Source organism: Phyllostomus discolor, chromosome 4 (assembly GCF_004126475.2).
Source record: "Phyllostomus discolor isolate MPI-MPIP mPhyDis1 chromosome 4, mPhyDis1.pri.v3, whole genome shotgun sequence".
Taxonomy (NCBI): Eukaryota; Metazoa; Chordata; class Mammalia; order Chiroptera; family Phyllostomidae; genus Phyllostomus; species Phyllostomus discolor.
This window is the reverse complement of record NC_040906.2, coordinates 115050524-115061124: the sequence shown is the minus strand read 5'-3', so window position 1 is coordinate 115061124 and position 10601 is coordinate 115050524. Positions and strand designations below refer to the sequence as shown.

Below are 10601 nucleotides of genomic sequence, written 5' to 3'. Positions count from 1 at the left end.
GAGGTGGAGAAACATCGCGTACTGTTGTTTATTCCCTGGGTAGCGCGTGGTTGAGCGGTGAATGCCCTGAAGGCGTAAGTCTGGAGACCTACGCCGCACCTGCCCAAACACGCGCTGTGGGGGCACCTCCAACTCCTCACCTAGGGTACGGGGGTGAGGTCTGCAGGCCCTAACCTTAGCTGAGCCGAGCATTCAGCCCCCTTTTCGTCTCCCCCGCCCCCTCTTCCCCCACTTCCTGCCCAGCTTTAAACTTGCGTTCCCCGGCTCGACAAGGACTTTGTAAACACGCCGCGCCTGCGGGGGTGGAGACTGATTCTGTTTGGGCTCCTAGGAGAGTGGTGCACGCCCCTCCCGGCGGCAAGAGGTTGCGACCCCTCACTCCCCTACATCCCAAGAAAGAAGCCAGAGGCTGCGGGAGAGAGTGTCTGCGGCGACAGTACATGCTCCGGGGGGCTCACCCGCCTAGGAGGTAGGCTTGTGAAGGCTGGAGAAGCCAAGATAATGGGGGGTCAGTATTCCCCTTCCCTGGAGCCGCCAAGGGTCAGGGTTGGGAGGTGAGTGGGTTGAGGTCACCGCTCTCTGATCACCTAGTTGTCCCTCAGAGCTGGGCTCACTTTCTGAGTGAGCTGTTCTCCATATAGTTAAAGGGCAGTGAAGCCCCACCGAAGCCCAGAGTGTTTTCTTATGTGCGCATAGCCCCCTTCCAAGCTGGTGTCGAAGCCCAGTGGGCTGTTGTTGTTCTACATAGATCAGAGACAGAGGTAGGAGGCGAGTAGGAGGGCAGAACCGGTGTGGGCAGGGAGCCTTTGGTTCTCCTGCTAGCCAGGGCCAAGGGAGAAAGCCAGAGGACAGAACTGGAAAGAGGAGCTCCTCAGTGTTCATTCCTCTGGTGTCTGATGGGTACACAAGTGGTAGCCTTAGTCTCTTCTGTGTCAACAAGAGGAATAACTGAAGAAAGCGGTTTGCTGTTACTAAAGGAGCTTTGATGTGTTCATTTCCAAACATTGATTGAGCGCCTACTATGTCTGGGATTATATTGGATCCTGAGGGTGCAGTGATGTTATTCACCTGCACCTAGTGTGGGTCCTGAACAACAGAGATAAAGCATTAGCTGGCAAGGCTTCAGAGAGAAGAGGACATTCGAGTTGGGTTCTGACTGATGAATAGTCACCAGACCGAGAAGTTATGGGAAGTCTTTGGGGACACTTATTCATTGCACAGAGTTGTCCTGAGCCCTGCTATATTGCCCTAACTGTAACCCAAACCCAGATCTAATCCCCTGTCTAGGTATGAAAAAGAGGTGATAATGAACAGGCTGAATTCAGAGAAAGGGCTGGTCTCCAAAACCCCAAAAATTCTCAGCTAGGGGGGTTCCCCTGGGGGCGATGTGACAGTCCACACAATCTTGGGGCACCTGCTCCTCACCCCTGGACTCTAGGGTTATTTCCTTGAACAAATCCTCGCTCTGTGTCCACCACCGCAGTTCTCTTTGGGACAGGACGTGGGTGAAGAGAGCCAGCTCTGATTGCATTTCTGCAGATTCTTCTGCTCTTTCAACTCCCAGGCTCTTTCGGGAGGTGATTGATGCAACAATTTATGGATTCATTTAACAGCTGTCTGCTATGGCCAAACTATGTCTGTATATGCTAGGTGTTGGGGGTATAATGGTGAACAAGTCAGAGCTTCTGCCCCCCTGGAATTTACAATCAAAAGAGTCTCTGAAGCCCTGGCTGGCATAGCTCAGTGGATTGAGCACGAGCTGGGAACCAAAGTGTCCCAGGTTCAATTCCCAGCTAGGGTACATTCCTGGGTTGCAGGCCATAACCCCCAGCAATCACACATTGATGTTTCTCTTCCCTTCCCTTCCCTTCCCTTCCCTTCCCTCTCTCTCCCCCTTCCCTCCCTAAAAATAAATAAATAAAATCTTAAAAAAAAAAAAAAGCGTCTCTGAGAATTCCAGCTAGATACCAGTCTATGCCCAGTCCTTGAGACCATGACCTCCATGGTGCCAAACACCTTCTCTTTCCTGTTTCCTTCCCTCTAGGGTTCAGAATACTAGCTCCCCCTTATGTAGCTTTGTCAGGTACTCTTCTAAATGTTTTAGGTGTAATGTCTCATTTAATCCTCTGAACAGTCCTATAAGGTAAGCAATAGGATTATCCCCATTTTATAAGTGAGGAAATTCAGACGGACAGGAGAGAATTTTCCTAAAGAGGGCACCAGAAATAAATGGCAGAGCTGGGATTTAAACCCAGGTCACTTGAACCCTGGCTGATGTGGCTCAGTGGGTTGAGCATGAGCCTGTGAACTGAAAGGTCACTGGTTTGATTCCTGGTCAGGGCACATATCTGGGTTGCTGGCCAGGTCCCTAGTTGGGCGTGTGTGAGAGGCAACCGATCCATGTTTCCCTTATGAATCGACGCTTCTTTCCTCTCTTTCTCCCTCCTTTCCCCTCTCTCTAAAAATATAAATAAACTTTAAAAAAAATAAAAATATAAACCCAGGTCACTTGATGCAGAAGGCCCTGTATTTAACTGCTAGGAAAACCTACTTCTCTGCCTAGCTGCATAGAATATGCACTTGAGCCAGGGGCTTAGGAGTTGCCAAAAGGGACTCATGGTTCTGTATGTTGGGTGATACAGAGGAATGTGTTAGCTGAGCGTGTGTGCCAGTACTGTTTACAGGTAGGGTTGGGGCGACTGCACAGAACCGGTATCCTCTCTTAGGGGCCCTCTGTGTGTGTGTTTCCTAAGCCTCCCTTATCAAGAGGAACGGACCAAGGATTGATGCAAGAAAGACCGCAACATTGATGTAATGTGCCAGAATCTGGGAGACGGGAAACTGAGACGTCCATCTCTTTTGTTGGGAATCCTTAAGACTAGCAGAGACTGCACTGGCTGGTGTGGCTCATTTGGTTGGAGTGCCGTCCTGTACTCCAGCATGGTTGGGGGTTCAGTTCCAAGTCAGGACACATACCTAGGTTGCAGGTTCGAGCCCCAGCTGGGGCGCCTATGGGAGGTGACTAATCAGTGTTTCTCTCTCACATCGATGTTTCTCTCTCTTCCTTCCTTTCTCTCTAATATTAATACACATTTTTAAAAATGAAAAAAGAATAGCAGAGACCCTCATATTCTAGATTCCAGGAGGAACAGTCCCCGGTAACTGAGTAAGGAAGACGGTCAAGGAGTGAAGCAACTGTAAGATGCTTACCCCTTCCCCACAGCTGCTGCACCCCAAAGCTGCATCTGTGGGTCTGACCCTACGCCTCCAGGCAGGCTGAGACCACGCCTGTTATAGAAACCAGGCCACAGGGTAGAGGTTCCATGGATTCCAGCCATTTTAGCAGAACCTTTCTGAAACTCCAGGTTTCTCGCAGGAGCCCTCCGCACAGATCTGGGGAAGCCCTGAGGCTGTCTTCTCTGCCTGCAGTCAGTCCATCCCCACCTGTCTGTCTTTGAGAGAGGGGTGTGTGTTGGAGGCATGGGTGTTGGTGCTGGGGCTCCAGGTGAGAGGGGGGACACACCAAGGTCACAGGTGAGCAGGATGTGAACATTCAGAACTATGCTGGCCTCCAGGCTGCTTCCCTGCCATACCGCCCCCTTCCTCGCTCATGTGTAGGTGGGTAGGTGGGTTCTATGGAACCTTCGAGTGCCCCAGCCCACTGCCCCAGGCACACTTCTGGCTGGGGAAAAAGAACAGGTTGTTCTCTTGAGAAACCACAAGAGGAAGTTTAGGGAGGGCTGGGGCGGGGAAAGTTCTGGGGCCCTTGCCAAGTTTCCCTTTCAAAGCCCAGCGGGTAGATGTGTTTATTTTGGTGTGTTTCTCCTGCCCTCAAAGACATTTAACTTTTAAACCCTCTGAGTTTTAAAGAGCTGTTGAGGCCTGCCCCGTTACAACAGGAGGGTGCGGCCAGGGACACTTCTGGAAAGGGTTTTGGGACAAGGTACCCATTTTGGGGATTTTACCTGGGATTCATGCTGGTTTGGAAAGGTGGAGTAACTCCAGAAAGTCTCCTTTTCTCCTTCTGACCTTTCACCTTGCTCTTCCCAAAGCACTTCCTGCAGCCCTGCGTTCCTCTGAGGAATGCGGTTATAAGCTGAGTAATGTTGCCAGGAGCTGTTCTAAATGTTTTGACCACCTTATCTCACTTCATATTCACTACAGCTTCAGGTAGTAAATACCCCAAACCCCTATTTACAGATGGGAAACAGGTTATGAAAGGCTAAGAACTTTGCCTGAGGGTCACAAGCTAGTAAGTGGCAGAAGTCAGATTTGAACACTGGTCTGATTTCAAAGCCTGTGCTCTTGATGTCTAAATTAACCTCCAAATGGAGCATCAACTCCCCCAGCCTATCAGACCCTGAATGGTAGGGAGTTTGGAACCCAAAGATTAAAAATGATGCAGCTAGTGTGGGGAGGGGATGGCTTGAGTATAGAATTGGAAGGGATCCTGGGAAGTTAGTATATTACAAAAAGAACAACTATGTGAAGAAAGAAATGTGGTGGGTGACAGGTTGAGGTCAAATTCTGGAAGGTTGAATCAAGTGGGAAGAAGATTTAGGAGGGATGTTATAGCTGTGTTCACATATTTAAACTGTTTGCCTTTGGAAGTCCCTGGGTAGTGGGAACTGGTGGAGGCAGATTTCTAAAAAACATAAGAACTTTCTAACAAATAATTGCCTGATTCCCTTCTGAAGAAGTTGGTTCTTTCTGCTTTGGAAGGGCTTCTACTGGGGAGAAGACTCTAAAGCCCCTTCCACCTCTAAACCTCCCCCGTGACTATTTACCTGCTTCCCCGTTCTTTGTCATCCTTCCTTCCTCTGCACTCCCTGGTCCTTGGTGGTCCCCATCTGTCCACCAGGTGGGGCTGTTGTCCAGCGTGTCACTCTAGAGGCTGCTGGATTGGGTGAGAGCGCCACCTGGTCCTTCAGCCGGCATCTGGTTGTGTGAGGCCTCTCCCCTACCCCATCTCCGGCTATCTACATACCAGGACCCAGAGAGCTACTTTTGACCCAGCACAACCCCCATAAAAATGCCTCTTAGGTCTCCTCCGGGCTCAGGCTAGACCAGGCAGGCCTCTGCCTCTGGGGCAGGCTCCCTTCCACTGGTCAGGACTCCCTCCCTCCCACACTGGCTCTTTCCCCTCCCTGACCTTCCTTTGCCCTTGAAATAGAAAAACCCATGTGTCCTGTGCAATGGGCCAGGCCAGCAGCCCTCATGGGCCAGGCAGGGTACCTGATGTGGCATGGCTTTTCAGTCCCTTCAAAGCCATGACACCCATGTCATCTTCCCTAAGGGGCCTCAAAAGCCACCTCCCTCTGAAACTATTTGCCCTCAGTGGCCTGACCAGTTCTCCCACCCTGTAGAAATTCTTCCTGGATGGCCACTCCTGGGGTGGGGGGAGGGGGCTGAGGCAACATCCTTAGGAAGGAGGGAGAGGAGGGGGGCTGCCTTGTTTGTTGACCCAGATCTGCTTGCTGCCACCTCAGACCCCTGGGAAGGTACAGAGTCACTGGGGCCCCCAGGGACACAGCAGTCAGGGCCCAGTGTGAGTGGGGACTGAGAGTACGGTTACAAGCCTTGTGGCCGGAGGACACGTGGAGGACAGGCCCCGGGGAAGAGGCCAGGACTAGAAGTGTTTCATGCACGTAGTAACTCATGTCCTCTCCTCAACAATGTAGTGACGCAGGACACCCATTTTACGATGAGCAGACCAAGGCACCGACGGTTAAGCAGCTTGCTTGCATTCCTACAGCTGGTCAGTAGCTGCGCTGGAAGCCCGACGCAGCCATTGGGCTGTAAAGTTTTGCACATAGCCGCCAAGCCATGCTTCGCTTATGAAGTGGTGGAGAGAGGCCGTGCTCAGCAGAGGCACCACCCGGGTTTGGGTGCTGGCTTGGCTCCCTCCCCGAGTTCCTCCTCTGCAAGGTGGATACAGTATAACCCCCACCTCACTGAGTCACTGTGAGGATTAGCAATATCTAATTATGGTTATTGTCATTATTTGTTTATTTTTCAACCACAGTTGACATACAATAGTGTATCAGTTACAGGTGCACAACACAGAGATTAGACATTTGTATAACTTGCAAATAAGTTAACTTGTCACCCTGATAAGTCTAGAACCCACCCAGCACTGTACATAGTCATTACAATATCACTGACTGTATTCCCTGTGCTGTGCTTCACGTCCCCGTGACTGTTTTTATGTCGGGCCATTTGTACATCCTAATCCCTCCCCCTTTTTTCCACCCTCCCATATCCCCCTCCCATCTGGCGACCATCAGTTTGTTCTCTGTGTCTGTGAGCTTGTTTCTGTTTTGTTTGTTTATTTTGTTTTTTAAATTCCACATATGAGTGAAATTGTATGGTATTTGTATTTCTCTGTCTGACTTATTTCACTGAGCATAACACCACCTAGGTCCATCCATGTGGCAGATGGCAAGATTTTATTCTTTTTTTATGGCTGAGTCGTAGTCCAGCAATGGCTAACGTTCACTGAGTGCATACCTTGTGCAAGTGTGAGCTTTTTGTGTCCTCACAACAGGTTGCTGAGGGAGGCACCATTATTATACCTTTTTGAACAAGGAAACTGAGGCACAGAATGGTTAGACAGAGTAAGGAGCTGAGGCTTCAGATCCCACACTCCACACCAGGCTCCTGAGATAATTCACAAAGCCCTGCCAAGTGCCAAGCAGGTCTTAAGCCCTTATAAGTGATAGCCTCTGTCATCCTTGTATCGCCATCCTACTCACCTCCAAGACTGAGCTCCTGGGGGTGGACGTGGGGGCTACCGGAAAACAAAGAGTCAGCGCTGTTTTCTTTCCTTACCATCCCACCTCTGACCTCATTTCATCCTTTTTCTAAAATAAAAATCAGCCCACAAGTTCTGGCCTGTGGTCAGACAACTGGACAGAATACTTGACATTGGGGCTGTCCCAGAAACTCCCAGCTCGGGCCCCAGCGTTGTCTGCTCCAGCGTGCCCTCCCTGCAGTTCTCTGTTTCCTTCCCTGCAGGCCGTCCTCTGCCCCTCCCCGGGGCCCCGAGTTCTGGGAAAGGAAGCCCAAACAGGGCCTCAGACCCAGCAGACCTTGCTCTCCAGCTCGGGCTCCAGCTGGAAGTGTTGGAGGCTGTGGAGGAGGAGAGGACGGGGCCCAGAGGGCCCCCAGGCTGCCTCTCCCCATGGAGGCATCTGTCTGCTCTTCACAGACTCCTTCCTAAGCTCCAGCTTATTAAGCTGACTTTCCTGGGTGCTCTGGTCAGAATCAGCTCTGAATGAGACCCAGGGGAGGGTTCATTCTTCTCTCTGGCAAGCAGGTATCTCAAGCTGTCTTTAGATTATGAAGGGGAGGAATGCTCTTCCCTCCCAACACCAGGCCCCTGGGAGTCAAGGCTGATTTTTCCTTTCCTTCCAGCTCCCTTCCCTTCTCTCTAAGCAGTATCTGTTACAGCCACAAACTTGGAGACCATTCAGATGTGAAATCTATTTTCATCACAGTGGGAGAGGATCTTTGGGTTACAGTCTCTCGGATGTACTGGGTGGCTGAGCATAGGTCAGATTCTCCCAGGCCTTGTCTTTCTTCCTTCCAGTTGGCTGGTGCCTGCTGGTCCTCAGGGCAGCCTCCATCCAGTCTCAGAATTGACTTCAGTTTTACTCTCAGGTCTCTTGATCGCTAAGGAAATGGAGTCTTTTCCTGCCTGGGCCAACCCCTGGAGCTCTGACTCAAAATTCTCTTTACAACCACTAGATGTGAGCTTGGTGCCTTCTGGGTGGTCCTCAAAAAGTCTTGCTTCTCCCTCTCCTTCCCTGCCTTCCCTCTGACACAGCCTCTGGGAGTCATTTTTGGTGTTCCTTTCAGTAATTGACTTTGTGGATTTCTCTGAATCCTCATTTCTTCCTGGGCCTGTGGCAGTGAAAATGCTGGAGATAATAATAGCATATCTTTGCATAATACTTCCACGTGCCAGGGAGTGTCGTAAGTGCCTATATGCACTATATGCCATCTGTAAAGAAGTTTATAATAAATATGATATCAATTAAGCCGTTTCTTATTTAGTCCTTGTGAGAATCCTAAGAGGTTTCCTTGTTTTACAGATGAAGAACTGAGAGGTCCAAAGATTAAGGAACTTGGCCTGATCAAACAGCTAGTTAGTCCTGAGAGCCTGGTGGCTGAAGGAACTCTGACCTGCCTTTTTGTGTACATTGTGTCTGTGTATCTGTGCACACATGTGCTCGGGGTGGGGGGCGGTGTAAGACAAGTTCCCTGTTGAGACATTGTCCTGAGCGTGTCAGGATAGGTGGAGCAGGCTGGCAGACCTCCGAGCTGCCTCTGTTTGCGACTGTGTGTTTGTGTGTGGTGTGCGTGTCTGGGTGGCGGTGAGATGGGGTGGATTGGGTCCTCCAGGCAAGCCTAGAGCCTCTCCTGTCCCTCAGTGCTCCTGGCCTGAGCTTCAGGGTTATTCACTAAGCCAAGCAGGATGGAAGGGAAGGACAAGATGGCCCAGCCCTGCCCCAGCTGCCAGGTCAGGTGTTGCACAGGACCCAGGAAGCAGGAGTGGGTGGTGGCGACGTGAACTTTGCTAGGTGGGGCTGGGGCCCTAACCCATCTGAAGAACCCTGGATGAATCAGCCCGACCACAGCCGCCCCAACTGCGGTGATGGTGAAAACAAGCTCTTCTTCCAGCTCCCCTCCAACGCTTATTTTCCTTTCCTTTCTTTCCCCGAGACTCAGGCTTAGGCAGGGTGTGGTACCAGGCACTGGCTAAAAGGGGCACACTGCTGGAGTTGGTGGCTAAGCTGAGTCCTAATGCTGGAACTGCAACCTTGACCTTCAAGATACTCCACCCAGAAATGGGCAGTACCCCTGACCCAGGGTAGATGCGACATACCCTGTCCAGAGGACAGGACTGCATAGACCTGGGACTCCTGGGCACACCCACCTGGTCCTTCCCTCCGACAGTATCTGTAGGTTCCAGAGGATCACCCTATCTTCTTTACAGTGTAGCTATGTATGACATGCGTTGTTGGGTTCAAAGTAAGTGTAAAATCAAAGTTACTAATAAAATCTTCCTGAGCTGCTCATAAAATACAGTAAACACAGTTGGTGTATTTTCTCCCATCTCTAAGCATCTCCAACATAGCAGATTTTATTGGAGATAAATGATAATAGCCAGATGGCCAAGTCTTTGGTAGACGCTATGTTGAGCCTGGGGTAAGGGACCGCGTTGTATGAACAACACGGAGGTTTCTGTGGTTGGTTGGTGTCTTCTCCAGCAGAGATCGTTGAATGTGTGAGAGTTAAATGTGCACGTCTAGGAATTCAGCATGCACCGTCTTACGGGCTCCCCTGGGCTCCCTGAGAAAGGTTTGAGTGACGTGCTGTGGGAATCTGGAGGAAAGAGCAGTTGCTTTTGGGCGGATTAACCAGGAATTTCTTCTCAGAGGTGCCATTTGAGAAAATAAAAGAGGTGTAGACATGATGAGAAATTGAACTTTAAGTGGTAGTTACTTTTGTGTGTTTTTAGTTTTCTGAATATCTGAGTTTTTTTTACTATAAGCTATGTTACATAAATAATCATTTTTTATTCTTGTTTTTATGACAATTATTAGGCTGACTTATTCTTTATTATCATTGATTCTAAAATAATTAGCGGCTTTCCCTACAATCACTATTATTTCTGTAAAAATAATTGTTCTTAATATGACCACTTCTTGTTTTTTTAATGGTTTAAAAACTGTTAGTTGGAGCATCGTCTCATACACAAGAAAGGCTGTGGGTTCAATTCCCAGTGAGGGCACATACCTTGGTTGCAGGTTCCGTCCCCAGTCGGGGCGTGTATGGGAGGCAGCCAGTTGATGTTTCTCTCCGTCTCCCTCTCTAGAATGAAAAAAATCCTTGGAAGAGGCAAATAAACACATACATACAAACTGCAGCACCCTGCAAGGGCAGGAGGGTAGGACGTGAGTGAAGGTAAAAACAGAGAGGGCTGGTGCGTTTCAGAGACCCTTTGTCTGCTTAAACGGATGTGTTCAGTCAAGGGCAGGAGTCATCAAGCTTTGTGGTCTCAGAAATACTTTACATCCTTAAAAATTATTGAGGATCCCAAAGAGCTTTTTTTGCCTTGAAGGTTGTAACTGTCGCATTTAATTTCTATTAAAATTTTAAAAGTATTTGTTAATTCTTTTAAAGGAACAATAAGAAACTCATTTCATGTTAACATAGCATCATATTTTTCATAAAATAATAACTCTGTGTTCCAAAGCAAAAAAAAAAATTAGTGAGAGGTGTGGCTTTGTTTTACGTTTTTGCAAATCTCTCTAATGCCTGGCTTAATAGGTGACAACTGGATTACCAGAGCTGCTTCTGCTGCATGTGCGTGTGCTGTTTTAGTTGGTGTGTATGAAGGCAGGTGTGTGTTTGCAAAGGAAGAGCCTCGCTGAGTGTTCTAGGGGATAGCTGGCTTGGCGGGACACAGAGCTGGAAAGAAATTTGGGAAGGCTGGTGAAGAAGCTAAATCAACAATGCTGTATCGGGGAGTGGGGACTTCATTTAGTAGGTAATGGGGAGCCATTGAAGGCTTTTGAGAAAGGAAGTGAGGT

At 49.3% G+C, this 10601-nt stretch overlaps 1 protein-coding gene across 2 annotated transcripts in view; it reads left to right on the top strand.

Moving 5' to 3' along the window:
• Positions 1 to 287: 287 nt before the first annotated feature.
• CCND3 (cyclin D3) overlaps positions 288 to 10601 on the top strand; it is a 91199-nt gene continuing 80885 nt past the window's right edge. The window contains exon 1 of one of the 2 annotated variants that reach the window (XM_036025050.1): positions 288 to 469. The gene's annotated coding sequence lies outside the window, so the exon portion shown is untranslated. The remainder of the gene's footprint in view (positions 470 to 10601) is intronic. The other variant, XM_028508938.2, reaches the window with a different exon arrangement.